This window comes from Danio rerio, chromosome 24 (assembly GCF_049306965.1).
Source record: "Danio rerio strain Tuebingen ecotype United States chromosome 24, GRCz12tu, whole genome shotgun sequence".
Taxonomy (NCBI): domain Eukaryota; kingdom Metazoa; phylum Chordata; class Actinopteri; order Cypriniformes; family Danionidae; genus Danio; species Danio rerio.
The window spans coordinates 31,938,354-31,964,462 of NC_133199.1; the positions used below are offsets into that span (position 1 = coordinate 31,938,354).

Here is a 26,109-nt window from a genome sequence, read left to right on the forward strand (position 1 = left end):
TGGGTAAAAGAGTAATAACTGCTCTTCTACAACTCAAAGGCAATGATCCTTTATTTAAACTGTCATTTAAAACTAAAAACAAATCTTCACCAATCACTGGCCATAAAACTTTATAAAAATCAACAGGAATTCCATCAATGCCAGGCGATTTGCCATTTTCCATGCTCATCATTACTGTATATAATTCATCTTGTGATATAGGCAGCTCAAGCATTGCATTGGATTCATCATCAACTTTAGAGAGATTTTCAAAAAAAACTGAGTTTTCAACATCCCTCTGTAATACTTCACATTTATATAAAGATGAATAAAAATTAACTGCATATTTGCGAATCTTACTAGAATCTGTAATATCTTCTCCTGTTTCAGACTTTAGTGAATGTATTAATCGGCTTTTTCCATTCTTTTTTTCCAAATTGAAGAAAAATTTTGAAGGTGCATCCATTTCTGAAATATTTTGAAACCGAGAACGAATTAAAGCACCCTTTGCTTTTACATTCAATAAATCTGCAAGTAAATCTTTTTTAGTTTTACTTTCTTCAAAATCAGTGCTATTATTTGTAGCTGTTGTATTTAAAAGTTCTGTTATACTTTTTTCTAACTCTTTCATTGCTCGCATTGTTTCTTTAGTAACATTAAAAGTTTACTCTTTACATAACTGTTTAATTTGTATTTTCCCGCAATCCCACCATTGTTGCAGTGAAGAATACATTTGTTTTTGTTTTTTAAAATTTTCCCAAAAAACAGAAAAAAATTCTTTAAAATTTTCATCATTTAAAAGTGATGTATTAAAGTGCCAGTATGCACTTTTTACTTTCACCGAATTGACAAAAATCTTACAAATAACCGAACAGTGGTCAGAAAACCCAACAGGAATTATACGACAATCTTTGACATAATTTATTTGAAACTTGAACATATAGAACCTGTCAAGTCTTGCCATAGAAATTTGGTTATCTTTGCTATGTACCCAAGTATATTGTCTATCATTTAAATGTACATTTCTCCAAACATCACATAAATCACAAACTTGTACTAAATTCTTCATTTCTTTCTGCGAAGCATTATGTGGTTCTAAATGATTTCTATCCATTTTATCATTTTCTGTGCAATTAAAATCTCCGCCTAAAAACAATAAATCTTCTGAATCTACATTATTGATAACATCACAAAACTTCTTTAAAAAAATTATTCTTTCAGCTCCTTTATTAGGAGCATAAATATTTAAAAACACCATTGTTGCATGTTCAAACTTGACTTTAACTTTCAAAAAACGGCCTTTAACTATTTCTTCTGTTTCAACAGACAGTGGAGACACTGTCTTAGAAAACAAAACAGCTACTCCTCCACTGTTGTAAGCCAAATGGCTCATAAAAATCTGACCATCCCAATCTTTCTTCCAGTTTATTTCATTAAGATTGTCACTATGTGATTCTTGAATAAACGTGACATCTAGGCGTTTCATTTTTATGAATTCAAATAAACACATTCTTTTCTGACTGTCTCTAGCACCATTTAAATTGAGAGTTCCAATGTTAAACACCCTCATAGTAAATGATGTTTTAAAAATAAAAGAAACAATCAGAAATACTGCAACCTTAACCAAGAACAAATTACACCAAATCTGGTTTTTTATCATTAAGGAGGTTTTTTTTCTTTACTTTACCCACTAATTTCCTTAGACGATAAACCTCTGTGTCTATGAATGCACCTTCTCTAGTCAGAATCTTTACATCTTTCACGAAAGCAGAAACATCTTCAAAATAATCCTCAGCCTCCACGTTTGGTAAAAATTTTGTTTCCCTCAGAAATTTCTTGATTCCCTCAGACGTATATCTTTGTGTTTAACTTTCACTTTCATTTTGCGATGAAAAGGAATAAACTGAAGAACTGGAATCAGAAGAATCAGCATCGTTATCTGATATTATATAATCAGCCTTACTCTTGTCTTTTTTTGCTTGTTTGATCATTTTGTTTTCACTGACTTTTTTCTTTTATTAGGAACTTTAAAGATTTGCTCTGGTTCAATTTCCATTTCCACTATCCCTTCACCTGTACTTTCCTTAGCTGTTCCAGCTGTGGAAAAAGTTGCCTTTTGTCTACTTGTGTCATCCTTAGAATTAATTGAGGTTTGAACAGCAGACGAGCCTGCTACTACCTCTGCCATAGTAGGAGCCACCGCACCTCCCCCGCCTCTCTCCTCAGAGACCGCAGCATCAGCCGCAGGTGCAGCGGCATCTACCGCGACGGACGCAGCCGCAGAAGACTCGCCTTGTACGTCTCCCTGACCTGTCTCACCTCCACTTGTACACGATCGAATTAAATGCCCAATTTTTCCGCACCCGAAGCACTTCATTATGCTCTCGGATGTTGCGTAAATGGTGTAATTGAACCCATCTATTTTGACATTAAACGATAGGTTTAATTCGTCATTGTTGTCTTTCAGAATCATATAAACTTGTCTTCTAAAAGACATCACATGTTTAAGCATGGGTGATTTACACCCAAGAGCTATTTTCCTGATCGGTGAAACTAATTTGCCAAAAGAAGATAATTCTTTTGCAATGCATGCATCGGAAACAAACGGAGGTATGTTTGACACAATAATTTTCCTGGATGGACTACTAAGAGGAAGTACAGGTATGAGTTCATCATTTATCACCACTCCTTTTTGCACAATCTCATTAGTTTTTTCTATCGTGTTCAAAAACAAAACAACCGCATTGTTCATCCTAGAAGCTGAAACCACCGATGAACATCCCACTACTTCGCCAACCGCTAGAATACAATCCTCCACACTGGCCTTACACATGATTTTAATTCCATGACGCCGAGTCAAACTTTCACAAACTGCGTCTCCTGACGACGCCATACCTCCCGGCAACAAAACACGCCGGGAGTAAACTTACTACACTCACAAACACTAACCAACAGCACACTTATACAAACAACAAACAAAGAAAGAAAAGTTAGAAAGAGAACCATTCAAACTCACCGCACTTTCCCAACACTCGCTCACCACACACTCACTCAGGCACATGCGCACACGCACAGAGAGAGAGAGAGAGAGACAGAGAGAGAGAAAGTTAAAGACAAATATAAAGGTAGGAAGGAAGGAAGGAAGGAAGAAAGGTAGAAAAAAATATAGGAATGAAGAAAGAAAGAAAGAAAGAAAGAAAGAAAGAAAGAAAGAAAGAAAGAAAGAAAGAAATACACATAAGCAAGTGAAGAAACGACACCTAGAAGGGAATGTGATATTGTCTGATTCACAAACAAATGTTTTCTGTGATTCAGTTCTTTTCAATAAACAAGTTAAACTGGTTTTCCTCTATTCTCTCACTTAAAATGCTTTTTTGTCAATATGATCATAAGCAGTCGACACTGAATACAGGTGGAAAATGATAATGCATTAAATCCAAAAGTTTCCCTAGTCCAAACCCTCATGCACTTAAATGCTTCAAGTTCAAGTCAACCACAACCCAGATTAACACAAAGAGTCACGGGTGTTCAAACCACTGATCAATAAATGAACTACTTCTGCATCTGTTTACTCTAGCAGAACAAATACCTATTAATCAGTCATGTGGTCACTGATCCCCCATGCTGACCGACTGACTGATCTCACACTGAAGCGGTCGATCTACATGAATACAGCCCTCATTGACCAATGCAGATCAGTCTGAGAGAGAGCAGACAGTGTGTGACCGGCTGATACACACTGCTACACTTTCATATCTCATTAATATTTAAACCTGGCAACCAAACATGTTTGCCTTTAATGCTTTTCTCTACCAAATTAAATAAAGTGCTACATCCGCTGTTTTATCTAACAAACAAAACATCTCACGCACATGCCTTGTTGGCTGTTGAGAGCGATTTAAACAGAATATTGTTTGTCAAAGAGATGAAGCTAATCCCAAAAATGTATTTACTCTTGTAATGAGGTCACATCGCTCTTGGTACATGAACGGCTTCAATGTGTAAGAGTAAAATGTTTGCATCGGGTATGGATTCTGCAACTTGGATAGTTTCAGAAAACTTTCAACTGCAAACTAAACAACTGCATCCAATGTTACGCTTGAAACATGAAACAAACAGTTCATTTGAGTCATCTGAATCAGTCAGACTGATCTAAATGATTCAGTTGTTTACCAGTCTACACTGATTCAATAACTCTCCCTCATTCGAATGATTCTTCAATGAATCGAAGAAATAATGAAACGATGAAAATGGATGAACACAACATGCAATAAAAGCTATATTTTCAAAAGGAGTTTTAGTCATAAACATCTGAGAAATTTCTATTTCAGAAACGGCTTCTATTTCTGCAATGTCGTGGCTGAACAACAGCCTAAACTACTATGACAATGATCACCTCAGGTACTGATTATGTGCTTTATTCATTTATTTTCTTTTCGCCTTAGTCCCTTTATCAATCAGGGGTCACCACAGCGGAATGAATCGACAACTTATCAAGCATATGTTTTACGCAGCGAATGCCCTTCCAGTTGCAACCCAACACAGGGAAAAACCCACAAACACTCACACACATACACTATGGCCTATTTAGCTTATTCAATTCACCAATAGTGCATGTCTTTGGACTGTGGGGGAAACTGAAACACCTGGAAGAAACCCAAGCAAACACAGGGAGAACATGGAAACTCCACACAGAAATGCTAAATGACCCAGACAGAGCTTGAACCAGCAATCTTCTTGCTATAAAGCGATTGTGTCACCGTGATGCCCATTATGTGCTTTATTCCATGTTAAACGTACTAATGTGAGTTTAAATACAATTGTATGTGACATTTGTTGCCATAAAATAACTCCAGCAATTTACATCAGATCTCGAAAATAAAATAACTAGCAACCATATACACTTAATTGCCACTTTATTAGGTACACCTGTTCAAATGCTCATTAATGCAAATTTCTAATCAGCCAATCACATGGCAGCAACTCAATGCATTTCGGCCTGTAGACATGGTCAAGACAATCTGTTGCAGTTCAAATCGAACATCAAAATGGGAAGAAAGGTGATTTAAGTGACTTTGAACGTGCATGGTTGTTGGTGCCAGACGGGCTACTGCAGCAGAAAACCACATTAAGTGCCACTCCTGTCAGCTAAGAACAGGAAACACAGGCTCATCGAGATTGGACTATAGAACATTGGAAAATAATTCTGAACTGTGACATTCGGATGGTAGGGTCACAGTTTGGTGCAACAACATGAGAGCATGGATCTATTCTGCCTTGTTTTAACGGTTCAGGCTGGTGGTGATGGTGTAATGGTGTGGGGGATATGTTCTTGGCATACTTTGGGCACATTAGTACTAATTGAGCATTGTGTCAACGCCACAGCCTAACTGAGTATTGTTGCTGACCATGTTCATCCCTTAAGACCACAGTTTACCCATCTTCTGATGGCTACTTTTAGCAGGATAACACCCACCCAAGCTCATTCTGTAAACATAGTCCCGCAGACGTTTCTGGAGACAGCGGAATACGTCCCAGCAGGTACATACGGCTGCATTAATTTTTTTCAAGCGAACGCTACGGGGCGGTGTGACACTGTTCCCTTTCGCGCTTGCCAGTTGGCTGGCCAACCGCTTACCTCCTTGCAACCCGTTTGTCCACTCAGCTGACCGTGTACGTCGGCAGGCTTGAGATGCAGAGAGGAGTTGACCACGGCGATCGGTTTCGAGTCTGGGGAAGAGCGGTTCCAGCAATCAGGTAAGACAAAAACAGAATCCCAAAAATTAAGTGAACGAGTTTCGTAACATGGTGAGAACGCGGTGAAATCCGAAAACGCTTTTGTAAACTGTTGCTCGGGTTTAGGGAAGCGAGCGGACGGGCGGGTCAATCAGTAAAATTGGTTGGGTTTAGGGAAGGAGGAGGGCGGGTCAGCCGATTGGCTGCATCATGGATGTGCAGCGGGCAAATCTGCACCAACTGTGTGATGCTATCATGTCGATATGGACCAAAAACTCAGAGGAATATTTACAGTACCTTGCTGAATATATGACACAAAGGACTAAGACATTTCTGAAGGTAAAAGGGGGTTCAACCTGGTACTAGTTAGGTGTACCTAATAAAGTGGCCAGTAAGTTTAGTTTGTAAACAAATTTTAGAATTGTAACTCAGTGTAGACCAACAAATTTCACCCACACAGCATGTACTTTTCGAAAGGGACTAAGCCAAAAAGAAAATGATTGAATGTATTAATTCGATTATAAATCTTTCCATTCATTGGGAGTGCAGTGCACCCTTCTACATTTCCGAATGGCTCAGGTGATGAAGTGTTTCAGTAATGTTGCGTTCGATGGAGACAGCCAAATTGTTTGTGGTTTGAATCTTGTTGCATCACTTGAAGTTAGAACATGATTAAAGGGGCCTAAAAAACCAAGTGGAAAACATTACTTCCCTTACCATTTTCAATGCAATGTGAGATCATGCTCCCGTGGCCTCTTCATTTACTCAGACAATGACAAACTGTCAAACCCCTGCTGAAGCTCTGATAAAAGTTTTATTTATGGAGAAAATGTAAAAGAATTGCAGTGTTCGGGTGCGCTGAGTTCATAAATCATTATTTCTGAAATGTGTAAAATCCACAGATTGAATATGATGCTACTAGTCCTATGACTCACGGTGTGCAACGGGCATTTTGAAAAGTTGAGATGTGTATAACTAGGTTCTCCTGAAAAATGCAAGCGAGTCACACCGAAATAATAATCTTTCACTTGAAATTGGAAATAACGAATTTGCGTGTGCAAAAGTCTCGATATACGAACGGCCCCTAATGCACTTACAAAGTGATTAGTTATCAGTCTCTTTAGCTTATTGGAACAACTTTTCAATCACCGAATCACTGAGTCATTTATTTACCCTCTACAAACAGTAGCGCTTCACATTTCACATCCAACACGGTTTTATACTCAACAAAACTATTGTCTCTTTTATTCAACCCTGAGATCTGACAATCAAGTTATCTGAGAAGTTCTTGGTTCTGCTTGCCATGAGAGTTAATCATTTTAAACCCTTCCAAGAAATCAACCTGTGTAATATGAGCATAATCCAACACCTGAGATATCGAATCTTGGATTGTGAGTTTGTGTGTGTAGATGCATGTGAATTAGAGCAGCTGAGTCATCGGTGTCCAGACAACACCTCTTCACCTCAATCCAATCTGTGTTCCAATGCAGCTTCACTTTACTCCCAGAACCCCTTCATCAGTTTTCACCAAAAGAATGCTGGTTCTAGTGCTGGCAGGTCTCCGAATCTCTCAGAATAGACCAATGTACTCACTGATTAACTAAGAAGGCCCTATAATACACCTGGCACAATGCAGTGCCAGGCGCAACAATTTTTTTTGCTAGTTTCAGCTCAGTGGAGGTATCATTGTCACATCCTGTGCCACTTTGTTTAAATAGAAAATGCATTTGCACACATTTTTGTGCCAATGAGCGTGCTGGTCTGGAAAGGTGGCATGTTTAGTCGGTGTGTTTGTTTACATTTATTCTATTTAAAGAGCATGTAAGTGACAGGCAGGCACAAGTTTATTTCTGCTGTTGAACAAAAGAAGATATTTTGAAGAATGTTGAAAACTTGTAACCACTGACTTGCATTGTATTTGATTTTCCTAATATGAAAGTGTTATAATCTAATCTTATAATCTTATAATAATCTTATTTTGTATTTAGCTGAAAAAAGAAGAAAAAATAAAAATATTAAAAACGTTTTTTGGGGTGAACTGTGCCTTTAAGTTAAGAACAATTAACCCTTCACGTGTACGATCACACCAGTGTGATCAGCCCTGGCTGGTCCTTGAAGCATATGATCACACTGGTGTGATTAGAGCGTTCTAGACTTCACCGAGCTGCAGGAGAGGGTCAAGTCTAGATGGGATACAGCTGAGGATAATCCCATCAATATAGCATAATTTTTGTGACAATGTACAACAAATAATATTTTTACATTACCATGAGGGTTGGGTTTAGGGTTGAGAATGGGGGAGACGCTAATAAAATAAAACTGGTTTGAAACAATTCAAGCAAGAATAAATGAAGGCAGCATTTTCATTTTTGGGTGAACTATGCCTTTAAGTTAAGAAAAAATAACTCATTCACTAGGACAATCACACCAGTGTGATCAGCCATGGCTGGTCTTTAGAACGTTCTAGACTTCACCAAGCTGCAAAAGAGGGTGAAGTTTAGATGGGATACAGCTGATGATACTCCTGTCAATGTAGCATAATTTTTGGCACACTGTACAACAAGTAATATTTTTACATTACCGTGAGGGTTGGGTTTAAATGCAAATAAAATACTATTAATACATATTTTAATAAATACTTCTCGTTAACTTCTGATCGCAGCCGCATCCTTTCTAGCAACAACGGCAGCGCCCGTTACTCGTCATATGACAAATAATACGACCATTATTAAGCTGTTTAAAAAACAAAATATATGTTCTATCACATATTTGGCAATCAAAGTATCAAAAATTTCACAATATGATTTAAAAATTTGTCAATACTTACAGAATAGGGCAAAATGCGATATATACATAGATCATTGGGGCAGGTGGATTATGTGATAAATTTGGCGCATTGCCATAGGAACTTTAGAACACAATGGATTCTAAGTAATGGCCACAAAAAACTCAAGCAGGACGGTCAGATATAGCATGTAAAACTCACACATGAAAGGATTAAAGACATCAAACCATCCTTCATACCTAGTACATTAGTTATTCCAGATTGAAGACAAATAAGCAGCCTGTTTTCGAGGATGGAGACGAAGAGAATCTAGAGTCCAATGTCATGAGGCTTTGTCTATGCAACATTAATAATGCATTGCTGGCTCATTGATGTCACACAGCTGATGAACACATTGTCATTGAGAACTGACTCTACTATTTTCCAGTTGATCTCTGAAAAGCAGCGTTGACAGTCTATATTCTATGAAGAGCCACAGAAACAAGTGACTTGACTGTATGTGTGTGAGTAGGCCTGCTCCATTCAATCACCCAGGTTTCAGTCAGACAGTTGTTCAGCACCAAGGACAGCGGTCAAACACAAGTACACATCTCGGAAGTGGAGAACACAGATTCTGCACTCTAAACGTCCTACAGCGAGACATGACCACGGGCACTCAGAGAAGATAAGACATATCGTCAGAGCACTCAAGAACCGTCACGGACATGCACCGATACACAGACACACACACACACACTTTGGATAGGCACCTCGCGCACCGTCTATGCCTCAGCGGGTTTGATAGCCAGTCAGGTTTTGAAGCGAAATGACAGATGACACGAGGCCTGCTCAGCGTTTTTCTTAAAATCACAACACCTTGGAGATGCGAGTGACATGTGAAGAGTGTTCAGTCCTCCTTGTGATCCATCAAAACAGCCAGTGGGCTTTAAAATAGAGCTGAATTCATGATACACAATTGTCTTTTGTTAATATTAAACAAAAGAGCTAGTCAGTAGAAGGTCGCCGTCTCCTCAAAATGCCCTATAATAGTTTTTTAAAGGTTAAGTTTGTTTTAAAGGGCACCTATTTTACCACTTTTACAAGATAAGCCTTTTAATGTCTCCAGAATGTGTCTGTAAAGTTTCAGCTTATAATGCCCATCAGATTATTTATTAATGCCTCAAGAATTTGCCTATTTTGGTGTCTGAGTACAATGTAGCTGTTGATGTAGCTTGTGGCTTTAAATGAAAATGAGCTGCTTCTCCCCGCCTACCGTTTCCATGTGCATGTCTGCTTCGAATCATGTATTATGTAATATAAAGAGCACAGTCACAGGGACTGTCTTGGATGAAGCTGAAATACAGCTCATTAATCAAAAATACCAAGTGAGTTTATTTGATGTATTTGTAGTGGAGTTTATTCAAGCCTTTCTGAAATGATGAGTCTCATACAAATGCCGCTTAACGTACACACACACACACAATTCTGTGGACATGTGTAGAGATGTTATTATAGAAACATGGCATCTGTTTTGGTGGGCAGAGAAAACCGCACTGCTACGTCATGTTGCAGTGGCCCTCAAAATCCCTGGGATTTTGGTATTTTAACGTCAGGAAAAGTTTGGATAGTTCTATCTGACAGTTTTTTCGGGTATAGAAATTGAATAATCACAATGCAAAAAAATGTTTTTCTTACTTTCTGTTGTCTTAATTTCTTATTCAAATATCAATAATCTTAGAGCAAGTAAAAATATTGGGTCATACTTTATTTTGATGGTCCATTTGTTAAATTTAAGTTGCATTGCATCTGCATGCCAACTAATTCTCATTAGATTATAAGTAGACTGTTAGGGTTAGGGATAGTGTAAGTTGACATGTACTTTCATAGTTTCTTATAGTCAGTTAAATGTCTGTTGAAGGGGCAGTATCAACAGATATTAAGCAGACAGTCTACTATTACTCAAATGGACCATTAAAATAAAGTGTTACCAAATATTTTGCTTTCACTGTCAAAAGAAATAAGTGAAAATTAAGAGTTTTTTGCTTGTTTTAAAGAAATTATCTGTCTGTGGGGTAAGTGAAATCATCTTGTTTTAGCTTTGAAATGCAACTATTTGTACTAGAAGTCAAAAATTCTAAGTAAGAAAAACTTTTTTTAAATAAATCATATAAACTCCACATAAATACAGTGATTAAATACAATTATGTAGCTCCAGGTCAAGTATAATTTAGATTGAACATTGCATATCTCTGCAATGTAACCATTGCGGATGCGCATAATGCCATATCTATGCTGAAACAATATATTGTGCAGTCCTAATACAAACATATGAAATCAGTCATGTAATAATCTAGAAAAGATATGCCTTAAAAGTCAAGAGTTTATATTTTAAATTCATGCAAAATAAGATGTCATTCTCTCCCTTACCATCAGAGGCACTTTCCTAAAAATGACCTTCCCAAACTAAACCAGTAACAGTTGCTGAATAATTTGGGTTACATTCACAGTTCATGGAAAGAAGACACTTTGGGCGTTACTTTCCACCATCTAGAGTTTATAAAATTAGTAGAAAAAATTATAGATGCCTAAGTAACATAAAACAAATGCATTTTATTATTTTATAAAGAAATATATGGAGTCCTGGAGCAATACAGAAAGTAATAGGTCAAAAGCCACATAAAAAGAATTTGCTAAAAATATTTAAAAAAAGGTAAAGTTCACACTCTCATTTCTCACTAAGACAGTTCTATGGTTATGTAATTCATAAAACATCACAGTGTGATATTAGATTTAGGTCATTCCGCCCACCCTGCAATCAAAGGTTTGGTGAAAAGTGCTAAAAATAAATCCAATTTAATGGCATTCACAATAAAAAATAAACAAGCTCTGCTGATTTCATATGAATGATTACAGATAAACAACAAAAGCGGAAACATAATGAAGCCAAAGACAGTAGATATACTGCAGCACTAATGACTCATTTCCATGCACTAAAACGGTAATGATACTATTAAAACTGAGTCATAATTTCAGCAAGAGCTCTTGGCATCTCACAATAAAAGGTAATCAAATTATATTCTCATCGGCTCTGCGGTATAAGAGCACACCAATAGTGCACAAATAGCATCTCTTTAACTAATGAACAGAAATGTGTTACTGCGCTGACCATCACACTTGTTCTGTTTTATAAAAGAAATCTTATAAAAGAAAACACTTCATTTGTTTATCACAATTAACAATATTTTACAGATTTATTAAAGAGGTAGTTCACTTCCAGAATGTTTGTTCACCCCTGACTTTTACGTCCATCTGATGGGTAATAACTATAATAGGATTTATTTTTCTTTATTATGGCAGTCAGTGATGACCATAACTTGCAAAGATACCAACATTTTTCAAAATATCTTTGTGTGTGTGTGAGTTTAACAAAAGAAAAAAACTCATAGGTTTGGAATGAGCATATTATGAGTCAAATATAACAGAATATCTATTCTTGAAATGAACTACTTTAATCTTCATGGTAATTTCAACCTTTGCTGAAAACGCTGATTGTATCTGTTAAGATTTTTGTTTATTGCATTATAAAAGTATGAGTACACCCCCCACAAATCTCTTATTTAAATTCATATTTTCTATAGGATGCGTTACAATATAATATTTGTGCATATACATTAAAGCTTATCTAACAAAATAACTTGCACAAAATTAGTAACCCAAACGTATATGTTAGGGACATATGTTTGCTGAGAAATTCAGATGGTAGGGTCAGAAATTGGCATCAACAACATGAAAGCATGTATCCATCCTGCATCGTATCAATGGTTCAGGCTGGTGGTGGTGGTGTAAGGGTGTGGGGGATAATTTCTTTGCACATTAGTACCAATTGAGGATCGTGTCAACACTACAGTCTACCTTATTGCTATACATGTCCATCGCTTTACGACAACAGTGTACCCATCTTCTGATGGCTATTTCCAGCAGGATATTGTGCCATGTCATAAAGCGTGAATCCTCTCAGACTGATTTCTTGAACATGACAATTGGTTCACTGTACTCAAATGGCCTCCACAGTCACCGGTTCTCAATCCAATGGAGCACCTTTGAGATTCGCATAATAGATGTGTAGTCAACAAATCTGCAGCAACTGCGTGATGCTATCATGTCAATATGGACCAAAATCTGTGTGGAATATTTCCATTACCTTGTTCAATCCATGCCACGAAGAATTAAGGCAGTTCTGAATGCAAAAAAGGGGTCCAACCAAGGACTAGTAAGATGTACCTAATAAATTGGCCGGTGAGTGTATATTTGGCATAAAAAAACAACATTTATAATTTTTACCTATTTTGAAAAATATATCAGCACAAATTTAGGGTGGATTTGTGCTACAGGGTAAAGGTCTGCAAGGAGCAGCGAGACTTGACCAGATTTGTTGCGGCGCGGAAATAAATTAGCAAATAAAGCGCGGAAGCGTTCAGTAACTGGTGACATTTGAACGGGAGCGGGCGGTCGAACAAAATCACTCCCCACACTTATGTATGTGGTGAAAGAGAGAGAGCTTGATGCTGTGTTTGGCTTGTTTGTAACTGTCTATGTGTGTGTATATGTACGTGTATGAATGAGAGAGAGAGCTTGGTGCTGTCAATGTGTGTGTGTGTGTTTGTGTGTGTGTGTGTGTGTGTGTGTGTGTGTGTGTGTGTGTGTGTGTGTGTGTGTGTGTGTGTGAATGAGAGAGAGCGTGATGCTGTGTGTCGCTTGCTTGGTGCTGTGTGTCTATGTGTGTGAGTGTGGGTTTATACACAACTTTTTATAGGCTGTCTGGACTGTATCATGTGGCTGGGTGGTTTTTGGTTTTATCTGGATAAAAAATTTAGTCCGGTGCAGATCTCTACTCCAGGGTCCACTCTAAGAATGCTATTTACAATGAATTTGAAATATATACAGTTAAAGTCAGAATTAAATTGCCCCCCTGAATTTTTAGACCCCCCTGTTTATTTTTTCACCAATTTCTGTTTAACGGAGAGAAGATAATATCAACACATTTCTAAATAAAATAGTTTTATTAACTCATTTCTAATAACAGATTTAATTTATTTTACAGTAAATAATATTTCATTAGATATTTTTCAGGACATTTCTATGCAGCCTAAATTTACATTTAAAGGCTTAATTTAAAAAGGTTAATTTGGTTAACTAGGCAGGTAAGAGTAACTTGGCAAGTTACTGTATAACGATGGTTTGTTCTGTAGACTATCGAAAAAAAATTTATAGCTAAAAGGGGTAATACTTTTGTCCTTAAAATGGTTCCTAAAAAAAATAAAAACTGCTTTCATTCTAGCCAAAATCAAACAAATAAGACTTTCTCCAGAAGAAAAAATATTAACAGACATGCTGTGAAAATTTATTTGCTCTGTTAAACATCATTTAGGAAATATTTTAAAAAGAACAAAAAATTCATAGGGGGCTAATAATTTTGACTTCAACTGTATATTTAAAAAAAAAAAAACTCTTTTCAAACACTGCATTATTGTTCATAATATCAAACAACACCCTCTCCCTCACATCTATCTCTACCCTTAACCCTCTCTTAATTTAAGATATCACCGCTACTCTTCAGATATTAAAGCCTTATAAACCAACATTATGTTTCTGTCAAATCTCACTTCCCTCAAAAAAACAAACTTGACTGGCCTTGAAGAATTTCCCCGTCTTCTTCCTGCTCCATTGTACTCGGGTAACTAATCTCACGCACGGTGAGGATTAAAAAAAAAAACTCAAAACGCTGTAATCTCACCCACTTCAGAGCAGAGACAAAAAAAAAAAAAAAACCTTTCGGAGTCTTCAAGCGCTTCTATCCGCCCCGGTTCAACATGAAGAGGAGAGAATCCTCTAAAACTTCAAAGTCTGTCACCGGATCAGGCCTGCCAGCAAGAAGAGCGCAAGGAAACTGCCCTTCACCTGTCATTTGTGTGCCGGTAACACGCTCTACTAGTCTTATTTTCCAGCCATTCATCCGGCGGAGACGAAGAAGACTGGAGCAGGCTGATCAAAGCCGAAAGCAGAGGGGAAAGGGGTTTCATTTCAGCGGGTTTGGGAAGAATATTCAAGAGTCAGACTGACATCATTCCTCAGCTAAACTCTGTTAACAAGAGCACAGATGCATTCAGAAGAAGCTCCTCATCCTGCTGCTTTATTCAGTATGGTAAATGATAATGAGTGCCATTATTCCATTTTACCTCCCTCTAAGGCTCTGACACAATTAGCTTGACATGTATGATGTTAGATTTGACATTGTGTTTTGAGAAAGAGACAGAGTGTGAGTTATGGATGAAAATATAGATCATGGTGTTTTTGTGTTTTAATAAAACGATCACTTGGAAAATATAATTTGGGCTTTTCATCAGTTTTTTTGTTCGTAGAAGGTATTGGATCAAAAAAAGAGAAATTGGATCAAGATACATGGACTTAAAACTGCTTACCTAATGTGAGCACCACAGTGCCAATCTGTTGTAACCATATATTTTCAGTAACTATATAGTCATTCATTTTCCTTCAGCTTAGTCCCTTTTTTAATCAGAGGTCGCCACAGCAGAATGAACCGCCAACTACTCCATCATATGTTTTACACAGCGGATGCCCTTCCAGCTCCAACCCAGGACTGGAAAACGCCCACACACTCACATTCCCACAAATACACTACGACCAACTTACTTTATTCAATTCACCTATAGCGCATGTCTTTGGACTGTGGAGGAAACCGGAGCACCCGGAGGAAACCCACGCAAACACAGAGAGAACATACAAACTCCACACAGAAATGCCTACTGACTCAGCCCAGACTCGAACCAGCGACTTTGTTGTTGTGAGGTGACAGTGCTAGCCACTGAGTCACCATACCGCCCCAAATAAATACAATAATACAAATTTTATATACAGTTGTATTATTTAGATTATTTACTAATTATTTAATTATAAAAAAAGAACATAAAACAAGCTGACAAAATAGTCAACCTACTAATAAACACTACAAATGTTACTCAAACGAACAAGCAGCAAAACAATACAGGTACCTGAAACAAATGGGGAAAAAATTAATAATATAATATATAATAATAATAGTATAAATAGTATAATATAATAATAATAATAATAATGGTGATAATATTAATAATAGTAATAATAATAATAAACAAAAAAATCATTTCAGCTGATAACCTACATCTTTCATTTTTAATATTTATATTGATTGATAATTGATTGACTATTTAAATGAAATGTTTTTATTTTCAAGTTTAATAGAAGTCTTCTGATTATCTACATACCCATTAAAATATCTTTGTGATTCAGTTTTTATTATTTATTTAAGCTTTTGAATTGCATTATGGAAGCTAAAACTTTCCTACAACAACTTTTGATGTTGAAAAGTTTGAAAAAGTGACGTACATTGACATTAAAAAAATTGACACAAATTTTAAGTATTTTTTTTTTTAAATAGAGTAAATTGTGATACAAAAACCTGATAATAAACTGCCAGTACTCTCTGTTTACAGACGTAACTATATACACTAATGTTTATAAGTTTGGGGTCAGGTTTTTTTTTAATGTTTTTTTAAAGAAAATTATTTTGTTAATCAAGGCAGCATTAATTAAATGTAAATAATCTTCGAGTCTGGGCTGGGTCAGTAGGTATTTCTGTGTGAAGTTTGCATGTTCTCCCCGTGTTCGCGTGGGTTTCCTCTGGGTGCTCTGATTTCCCCCACAGTCCAAAGACATGTGGTATAGGTGATTTGAATAAGCTGAATTTAGTGTATGTATGTGAATAAGAGTATATTGGTGTTTCCCAGTGTTGAGTTGCAGCTGGAATGGCATCCACTGATTAAAACATATGCTGGATAAGTTGGTGGTTCGTTCCGCTGAGGCAGCTCCTGATTAATAAAGGAACTAAGATGAAAAGAAAATGAATGAATGAATGAATGAATGTTGACGTTTTAGTAGTATAGAATACTATATATATATATATATATATATATATATATATATATATATATATATATATATATATATATATATATATATAAATATATAAATATATATATAGTATTATATACTACTAAAACATCAACACAAGTCACTCAGTTGAACTGAAAAGTTGAATTTTCACACTTTAAACTTGATAAAGCAGAGAGTAAGCTCCCGTAATGCAATTCATAACTGTAAATAAACTGAAAACACCAGCAAATATGTTTTTTTTAATGGTTCAGATCTTACACTAAAGGGAGAGGTTACTATGTCAGTATAGGTGACCACAGGTCGAGGTGGACACCCATGACATATGGAGTCCCACAAGGTCAGCCAAATAATGAGAAAGAACCAAATCTCCTACCACAGCTATGCTGATGACACTCAGATCTACTTAGCCTTACTGCCTAAAGACTTCAGCTGCATTTACACCCTCTGCCAATGCATTGATGAAATCAACAGTTGGATGTGCCAAAACCTTCTTCAGTTAAACAAAGGAACAAAGACAACTGAGTCGTTCTACTTTATCAGCTAACCAGTGAATGAGCAGGCTATCATAAAGCACTCATCCCAAAATTCTAACAAACCCTCAAGAACCACATTTTACTGTAGTTTGAACAACCCAGTTAACTCAATTAATCCAGGGTAAACATCAAAATGATATTCGGATGGTTCTTTACCCATGATAGATTTTTATCCATTTTAAAAAGAGAGCACAAAGTCAATGTGGCAGCTCACAAACATACTCGGTGAATTTCTCAGGAGGCTTGTGCTCTCTTTCTGTCTCAACACACCCGGGCAGAGATCCCTATACATGCCAGTCTGTCTGTGAGGAGCGGATGACAGCTGAGAATGAGAAACATTTGCCGGGGCCACAGAGCAGCTTTAGGGTGGAGATCCTGCCACAGTCGGAGCCCTCGCCTCATGTCAGCCGTCACCTCCACTAACACGACTCACCAATCAGGTCCATAGCTGATATACAGGCCCCGGGTGCATTAACACCTTCAATCACGCTCACACACACGCGCATAACTTTACTTTCTTCGGGTCCCACGAGGCACGTCGACAAATGCTTGTGCTGGAGGGAACACGCTCACCTCTCAAACATGCACTTTTGCGAGCGAGATAAAGTCTGTTCCAATCAAGCCTGAATATTTAGCACAGGATTTTGAAATTGAACTGTGAAAATGGTTACAGATTATGGGTGTGTGATGTTTGTCGTTTTGGAAATATTGTAGTCGCATCTGTCACAGCTGATTTAGAGGGCTCTATTTTAATGATCTAGGTGCAAAGGCTAAAGCACATGGAGCAAACGCATTAAGGGCATGTCCGCTGTTTTAAGGATGGAAAAAATCAGTTTGTGTCAAAGCGCATGGTCTAACAGAGTTGTGCTTATTCTCTTAATGAGTTATGGGTGTGTATTGAGCATATTGTGCAATAATCTAGTCTGATCCCCCATTTCCTTTAAGATGCAGTTGCATCACACCATGGCGCATTTGCTATTTACATGGCGAACTTTGTAAGTGAAAAAAAAACTGAACGCTTCACAGATCATCTGCAGCATGAGGATAAAGAATGAGCCTCCTCCATTCGGCCTCTTTACTTTCACTCTCTTGCCTTTTACTCTTTACTTTTGTGGATAAGAAAACGGTGTTGTACGCACTCCACTGAAGACATCCATTAGCCTACATATTTCATTTCTTTTAAGCGCAAAGATTTTTAAATTCAGTTCTAATTTCTAGCAAACTAATATATGAACACAAATCCTATTCTTATGCCCCATATAGTGATGCATACATCTCCAAAACCCGACAGATAGACAAATACAGACATCCCAAGTCTCCCAGAAGTTCTGTGAATCTCCTGCTAATGCATTGAGATTCCCGGATGCCTGCAAACTAATGATAATCTAACGGAAATGATGCCCGGTCCTCAATTACGTTGTGCACCATTCACCCCTGCGTTCTTCAGATGCGTTGCACGTACCCTTCTTCCCCCGCTTTTCAGATACGTCGCACAACACCACCCAACCAACACTCTTCAGATACGTCGAACACTCTTCTCCGTCTCCCCCGGAAATGACTTTTCCTAACTAGGGATGTCTGCAAATCTAAGCTTAAAAAATTCTCACAGAGATGAAGAAGGTATGGAGACAGTGGTTTGTATATTTATTTTTAAAAAATTATTTTTGTAACATTTGAATTACATTTTTTTTTTCATATGTAAAGATATTTGTTTGTTGCTGTACATCCTGTCTTTTAAACAATGTGTACATGTTTAGATGCATAGGCGAACAACTAACTAATTTTAGTTCTTCAAAATAGCAACGCATCAACAATGTGCTTTAACACACCTCCTTTCTAGACCAGCACGCCCATGAGTCCACAAAGTGGCACAAATAGATTTGCTTTTTAAACGACGTGGTGCAAAACATGAAAATTAGGGTTGCGCTGGTTTAAAAATAGCAACAAATCACGGCAAACACATCTTGCACCTTTTTGGGCAGGATGTATGCGTGTTACTCACTTTGCTGGGAAATACAAAACAGCAAGCGAATTCAATAGAATTTAAACTCACAATAGATTTTTTGAAGTTATCAAAAAGCTAGCTTCATACACATCTACAAACTACCGAACATCTACAAATACAATAGAATTTAGAATCACCATATAATTTATTAAGTTATCAAAAAGGAAAAGGTTATGGGTAAGTTATGAAATAAAATAAATCCCTAAATGGGTTTTAATTTTTTTATATTAATAAGAAATTTAGGCCAACACATAATCTGCGCACACAGAATTCCACAGATTTTTAAGTCAATCATTGACTATTTATGTAAATGTGTGTAAATATACATTTAATTCATCAATTGCAGTAATATTATTGATATACACACACTTACATGATTTATATACAATATACTTTGCAAAATAATATTTTCTGTATTGTAGTTGATCTATTATATGCGCGACTTGCCAAACAAGTCGATCTACCAAACAATTGGATCCAAAAAGATAAGGTCCCATGAAGTCCTTTGAAATATGCATTTATTATTCAATGTTTGACATAATCTCAACAGGAAAATGGAGAGAGGGTGGGACAGAGTAGCTAATCCCCTTTTAAAAAAAAAGCAGCCAATAGTGTTTTGTTTTCTCACAGTTACATTTTAGATTCTAACTATCAAATTTGAGACATTATCTCACTGACTAAAAATCCAAGCTGAAGCACAACAAGAGCAACACTGCACATGAATGAATCTGTTTCTGAATGAATTAGTCAAGTCAGTGATTCATTTATTAAAATTTGCTTCATTTTCAAACAAACCAGTCATTTTGAATCATTGCCACTGCTGGGTTTTAGTCACATTTAATTGCCCATGACAGTCCAAAAGCAGCCAAGAATATGGCACATTGTTTCACTAATTAATTATAACTATTACATAATGATAATTACTATTAGGATTTTATTTGTATGACTTAATAAAATGCATAATTAAGATACTTTAATAATAGTATATAGTACAGTAATTAATACAGGTCAAAATCAGCTGTATTGACTGATTAATGCTTATTAACGTTACTAGCCCCATAACAATATTATGATATATTAATGCTAATAAATTATGGATTTTTCTCCCGGTTGATCTACTTCAGGTGTATTTATATTCATTACCTTACAAATTGATACGCCCTTTATAAATTATAAAGCATTATCAGTTATAAATTGGTTTGATTAACTGGTTTATCAATTATTATCAGTATCTTGTTTTCAGACAAAATACCATTGACCTTTCATTTTGATGGGTTGACAGCAAACAAATGTACAAACAAACAAACAATTCGTTGAATGTGCTGCTGGTTTCAAAGTAAGTAATGCACTCAGTTATTGAGTTTTTTAGGGGGATAACCTATTTGTTTTATGTCCAATCCACTTAAATTTGTAAAATAAATTACTAAGTTAACTTAATTCTTTCATGCTGCTTTCACAAATCGATTGTGTGGAACCCAGCATTTTTTTCCAGAGTGATTTCACAATGTTAATTTACATGAATCTCAAAGTGTCTTAGACAAAAATGTGCGCAGTACTGCTACTTCCAAGGAATATGGCTTTTAGTGATATTTTGTGCTGCTTACTGGTATGAACAGTCCTTGACAGAGCTAGAGAGAGAGAGAAAGAGTGAGGATGACTGAGAGAGACAGAAACAGAAGGATGACAGAGACAGATGTGCAGACAGTCCCGCACCTGAGCTAATAGGCTCTGCACTGCTGCGTTCAACTAAAGAGACTGTTGGCAAACAAAAGAGTTGAATGTTGTTCAAACTATAATTAAAGAGATAGTTCACCATCAAATTAAATTTTCCATTGTTTACTAATAGTCTTGCTGATGGTTAATAGTGAAGAAAAAGCACCTTTAAATGTCCAGCATTCTAATAAATGGAACTTTGCATCAATAAACATGCGAGTGGGGCTTCAGTGGACATTCAATGAACATGATAAAAACATTACTTTTAAGCTAGCCAGTAACTTTATCAATTTTAGTTCTGTCGAAGTGATGTGGTTTGGTAAAAACTGCATTGTAGGTATTTTTTTTTTATCAATTAAGTATTTTTTTTTAAAGTTATTAATTTGCATTTAGATAAATTCCTATTATTCCCATTATCTGATTCTAATTATGCTGGTTTGCATGGCTGTTGGAAAAAATAAAATAAAATAAAATAAAATAAAATAAAATAAAATAAAATAAAATAAAATAATACATTCATTTTTCAAGTCACCAACCATTGGCAAAAGGGGAAAAATGCAAGATTTAGATAAATAAATGCAAGATAAATAAATAAATAAATAAATAAATAAATAAACAAAACAAAAAAAAATCTTTTTTTAAGTCCACCAACCATTAGCAAACGTGGAAAAACGCAAAATAATTTACTTGCATTTAAAATAAAATAAAATAAAAATGAAATTAAATGAAATAAAATAAAATAAAATAAAAATAAAATTGGCATTTTTCAAGCCATCAACCATTGGCAAATGTGGAAAAATGCAAGATTTATTATTTTTTTTAAATAAAATAAAATAAATAAAAAAATAATAATAAAACAAAACATTTTTAGGTCACCAACCACAAATGTGGGAAAATGCAAACTTTAATTTCCTTTTAAAATAAAATAAAGCAAAATAAAATAAAATAAAAAGAAATAAAATAATAAAACAAAACTTTGTCACCAACCACAAATGTGGAAAAAATGAAAGCTTTAATTTCCTTATAAAATAAAAGTTTAAATATTAATTTTTTTAAATCACCGACCACTGGCAAATGTGGAATAATGCGAGCTTTAATTTCTGTTTCTTTAATTTCTAAAATAAAACGATAATATGCTGATTTTGTCAATCAGTACTGAAAACAGTTTTAATATTTTGCTAGAAACCATAGATCCAATCAGTATTACTAAATAGGAAGTTGGAACAGAAACATTTTGTAACAGTAAAAGCATTAAAAGTACAGATTTAAAAAAATAATTAAATCTTTGTGACTCAAAAAATGTAAACATTGATGATACAGTCAGTTATTTTTTTTCTTAATTTTTAAAAATCATTCAGGTCAAAACCTTGTCAAAACATTATTTTTAGCATCTCTAGTGAATTCATTCATTGTTGTTATCTCTTCAATGTCTTTTAAAACCTTGATAACAAGCCCTGATTTAGTGCTGACTTTGTACATAAACTAAGTATTGCAAAACCAATTCAAACGCTTCACACACAAACCCTATTGCTTCCACTTACAAACTGTAGCATACACACAGTATAACCAAAACCATCCCCAAACACTCACTACTACTTGGCAGAGTGACAGTATTATGTGGTGGCATATGCTGTATGTTAAACATTTATGATTAGTTAGTGCTGCGTTTTCCTCAGCGTGAGCCGCGTGGGAGTGTTGAGCTGTATGAGCTTCATCCCACACCGGGGTCACGCAGTCACACAGGGTTCAATTCCGGCAGCACCACAGGCTTCAAAGATCACCGCTTCTGTTGTCTGGATTGAGGAATGAGGTGCCACATTCCCTCGGGTCAAACACACACACGCATGCACATACAAACACACACACAGCCGAACGTGACTTTTCACAGGCCGCCGTGACAGACTTATTAGCGCTAAGGGCTGCAGGACGGATAGTGGCAACAGCAGGAAAACTCTTTTTACAAATGTAAGGTGCGAATGCAGACTCTGTGTCAATCAACTTGATGGACAGCTCTCGTCAGGCTACTACAAAAAAAAAAAAAACTGAACAGGGAGAAAGGAAAAAAACCCATCAAACATTGACAAACAGAGCGAGTCCTTTGAGAAGGGCACAGTGGTTAGGAGAGGCAATAATACGTTCAGAGGCGGAATATTTAACTAGTAGCGAACACACGGAGGAAGCATCTTCACAGGATGAATGAAATGTAGGAAGCATGTTCATTCTCAATGAGTACGTTTACATAGACCACCTTATTGTAATTATAATAGGATGTTGGCAATATTGCGATAGAACTTTACCTCCTGTAAATGCAATAATTTGATATAAATAATGTAATTTAGGGCTGCACAATAATTGAAAAATATCCAATATCATTGAATATCACGATAACAATATTTCTTACAATATAACACTTCTATTTAAAAATATTTTTTTATTAGCTATGTTTTAAAATTTTTGATTTATTTAATTATATTACTAAAAGACAGCTAACCATTTTCCAGATCAAATTAATTTTAATTTAGACAAAAAAATGTCAAGGTGGAAACATTTAGGGCTCTATCATACACCTAGCGCAATGCAGCACAAGGCATGACGCAATTGTTGTTTGCTAGTTTCAGCTCGGCGCAAGAGTCGTTTTGACGTTTTGCAGCACGCTATTTAAATAGCAAATGCATTTGTGCTCATGTGTGCGCCCATAGGCGTTCTGGTCAAAAAAAGGAGGTGTGTTAAGGCGCATTGCTGGCGCGTTGCTAATTTCACGAACTAAAATAGACCTGTTCAATAGACCAGCTGAGAGGAGGTCTAAAGTCCAGCGCAGAGCACGTTAGTTGTGCGCCTCGCTCAAACATTGGTTAATACAAACAGGATGTACAGCAATATGCAAATATCTTTACAACTGAAAAAATATTAAAGGATTAAAATATTAGAAAAAATGTTATTTTCTAGCCTACGTAAATATAAAAACCACCGCCTCCATGACTTCTTCATCTCGGGGGGCTTTTTCAGTTCATTCATGACAATTTGCTTTTGTATAATGTTATTATTAGTAGCAGTATTATTTATTATTTGCATATTTATATTTGTTTTATTAAAAACAAGCTTAGATTTGCCCATCTGTCAGGTTTTGGACCATATGGGGCATAGCATGTGTGTTTGGAAATAACTCTTGTTTCTGACCACTGATTATGTATAAATCTAGATAACTATAGAAGTTCATGACTCCCTTAAAATGACGGAATGTTTTGTCTTGGTGTAGAAAGTTATATGAGTGTAGAACAACATGATATTGAGTAAATAATGACAGATTTTCATTTCGTTAAGATGTGCAGATGGCTGTGAGCCTCACTCTTCGCAATCACCAGATTTCATATTTCTATGTTTAAAAAAAACACAAAACAACAAAACAAAGAAACTGCAAGAGAATGAGAGACACAAGATTTGGATAAAAGGATGATTAAATGAAAATTGAGCAAAAAGGTATTGAATTCCTCCTTCAAATGATCGCTTTCCATCGAAGCGTCTCATCTTTAGGCTCTGTGAGCCAGAGACAAAAGTGCTGGTGCTTTGATCCCACAGTGAACGGACCGTCTCTAGATAGAGATCTGGTATTGTAACCCTGGTGTAACTTTACACATTTCCGGAAAAGAAAAGTGAGAGTTTAAAAGTATCAACCCCACTTCTAAGAACTCAACTTCCTCCATTTTAGAACTTGCATAAACTGGTTTCAAAACTTCTGAGATATCAGAAAACCAGCTACCAAATAAACCTTTCACTTGCTTACGACATGATGAATGAGAGTCTACATCTTGCTGGATGCACTCAACACCCAGCCCAATGTTTTTTTGGTTTATTTATGGCTTGTTTTCCATTAACCAAATATTCATTTGCATAGCAACAGCAACCTTTGCTGCAAGTCAAACCCCTCCTCAATCCTCCACCATTTGTTGACTATTAAGGGAAGGGTGAGCTGGAATGCAAAAGAAGAGTTTAGAGCATTGGGTGGAGATCAGAGCCATCCAAATGACATGTATACCTTTGGATCAACCATGATGTGCATTGAAAATGCATGATTATCTGCTGTAATATTAGTAAGCTTTACTAAAAAAAGCTTACTTTTCCAATGTTAGTGCACTGCTGTCTTGTAAACATGTCCTTACAGTAATAAAAAAATCACACACACAGAAAACAGCTACGCAGCTCATTTCTTGGGGAAATATATATATATATATATATATATATATATATATATATATATATAYAYATATATATATATATATATATATATATATATATATATATATATATATATATATATAATTTATATAACATTTTGTTTTCTTCTTCTTTTTTTTCCCAGTGTGGATGGATCAATTCACATACAGATAATTTCTTTTCTCATTGGAGATACATGCCAAAGAAACATTTCAAAGTTCAGGTCAGTAATATTAAAATAAAATAAAATAAAATAAAATAAAATAAAATAAAATAAAATAAAATAAAAGAAAATAAAAGAAAATAAAAAGAAAATTGCATAATAATGTTGAACGGTAGTAAATATAGAAATGATTTGAAAAAAAAGAGCTTGTAAAGCCCTGTGCATGTTTGTCCACAGTCATCCATATCAAAGAGATGTGGATAATCTCCCTCTTTGATGACAGACAAACGAACCAGCGGTAAATGAGAGACCCAGATGGTCTCAAAGCAGGACCACTGACACAGAAGGACCCGAGACCCCATGAGACACCATTACTGGCAAGATGATCAGAGACACCTGAAATATCTCACACGGAGACGCCACACTATGGCAGCGAATGACACTGAGAGAAATAAAACATCCTTACCTGGAGCAGAGATGTAGAGAAGGTCAGCATGAAAAAAAAGAGAGAAATAAGGAAGTTAGTCTTGAACAGATGAGCTTAAAGCCACACAGCAAACAAAATTAGTCAAAAATGTTATCAATGATTCAACCTTAAAGCCTGTGCGAAATTAAATTTACAATGTTTATTTTGCTATCTCACATGTTTTTTTAATAAATGTCTGACCATTTGCTTCCAAAATTTTTGGCATCAACCTAAGGGCTTCCATAGCAACTATATATTTATATTCGTAATCACATCCTTTTTCCCATTAGTTTTCTACAGTATGAGGGAATGATGTGCAAATGTAAGCTATGCACAATACTCAATATTATGTTTCAGCTAGAAGTACATCAATATACTAAAATAAAAGTCTCAGCTTCCGGTTCGCAATGACTGTAAGGTTATCTATAATTCAGTACACTCTATAACAGTGATATAATTTATTTTGGAAGACACTAAAGTATTCACATATGCTAATAAGAATCAACAATTTTTATGACATCACAGCAT

The 26,109-nt window shown here is 35.8% G+C and overlaps 1 protein-coding gene across 1 annotated transcript in view; it reads right to left on the bottom strand.

The window, feature by feature from the left end:
* hs6st1b (heparan sulfate 6-O-sulfotransferase 1b) overlaps positions 1 to 26,109 on the bottom strand; it is a 97,744-nt gene that overhangs the window by 28,430 nt on the left and 43,205 nt on the right.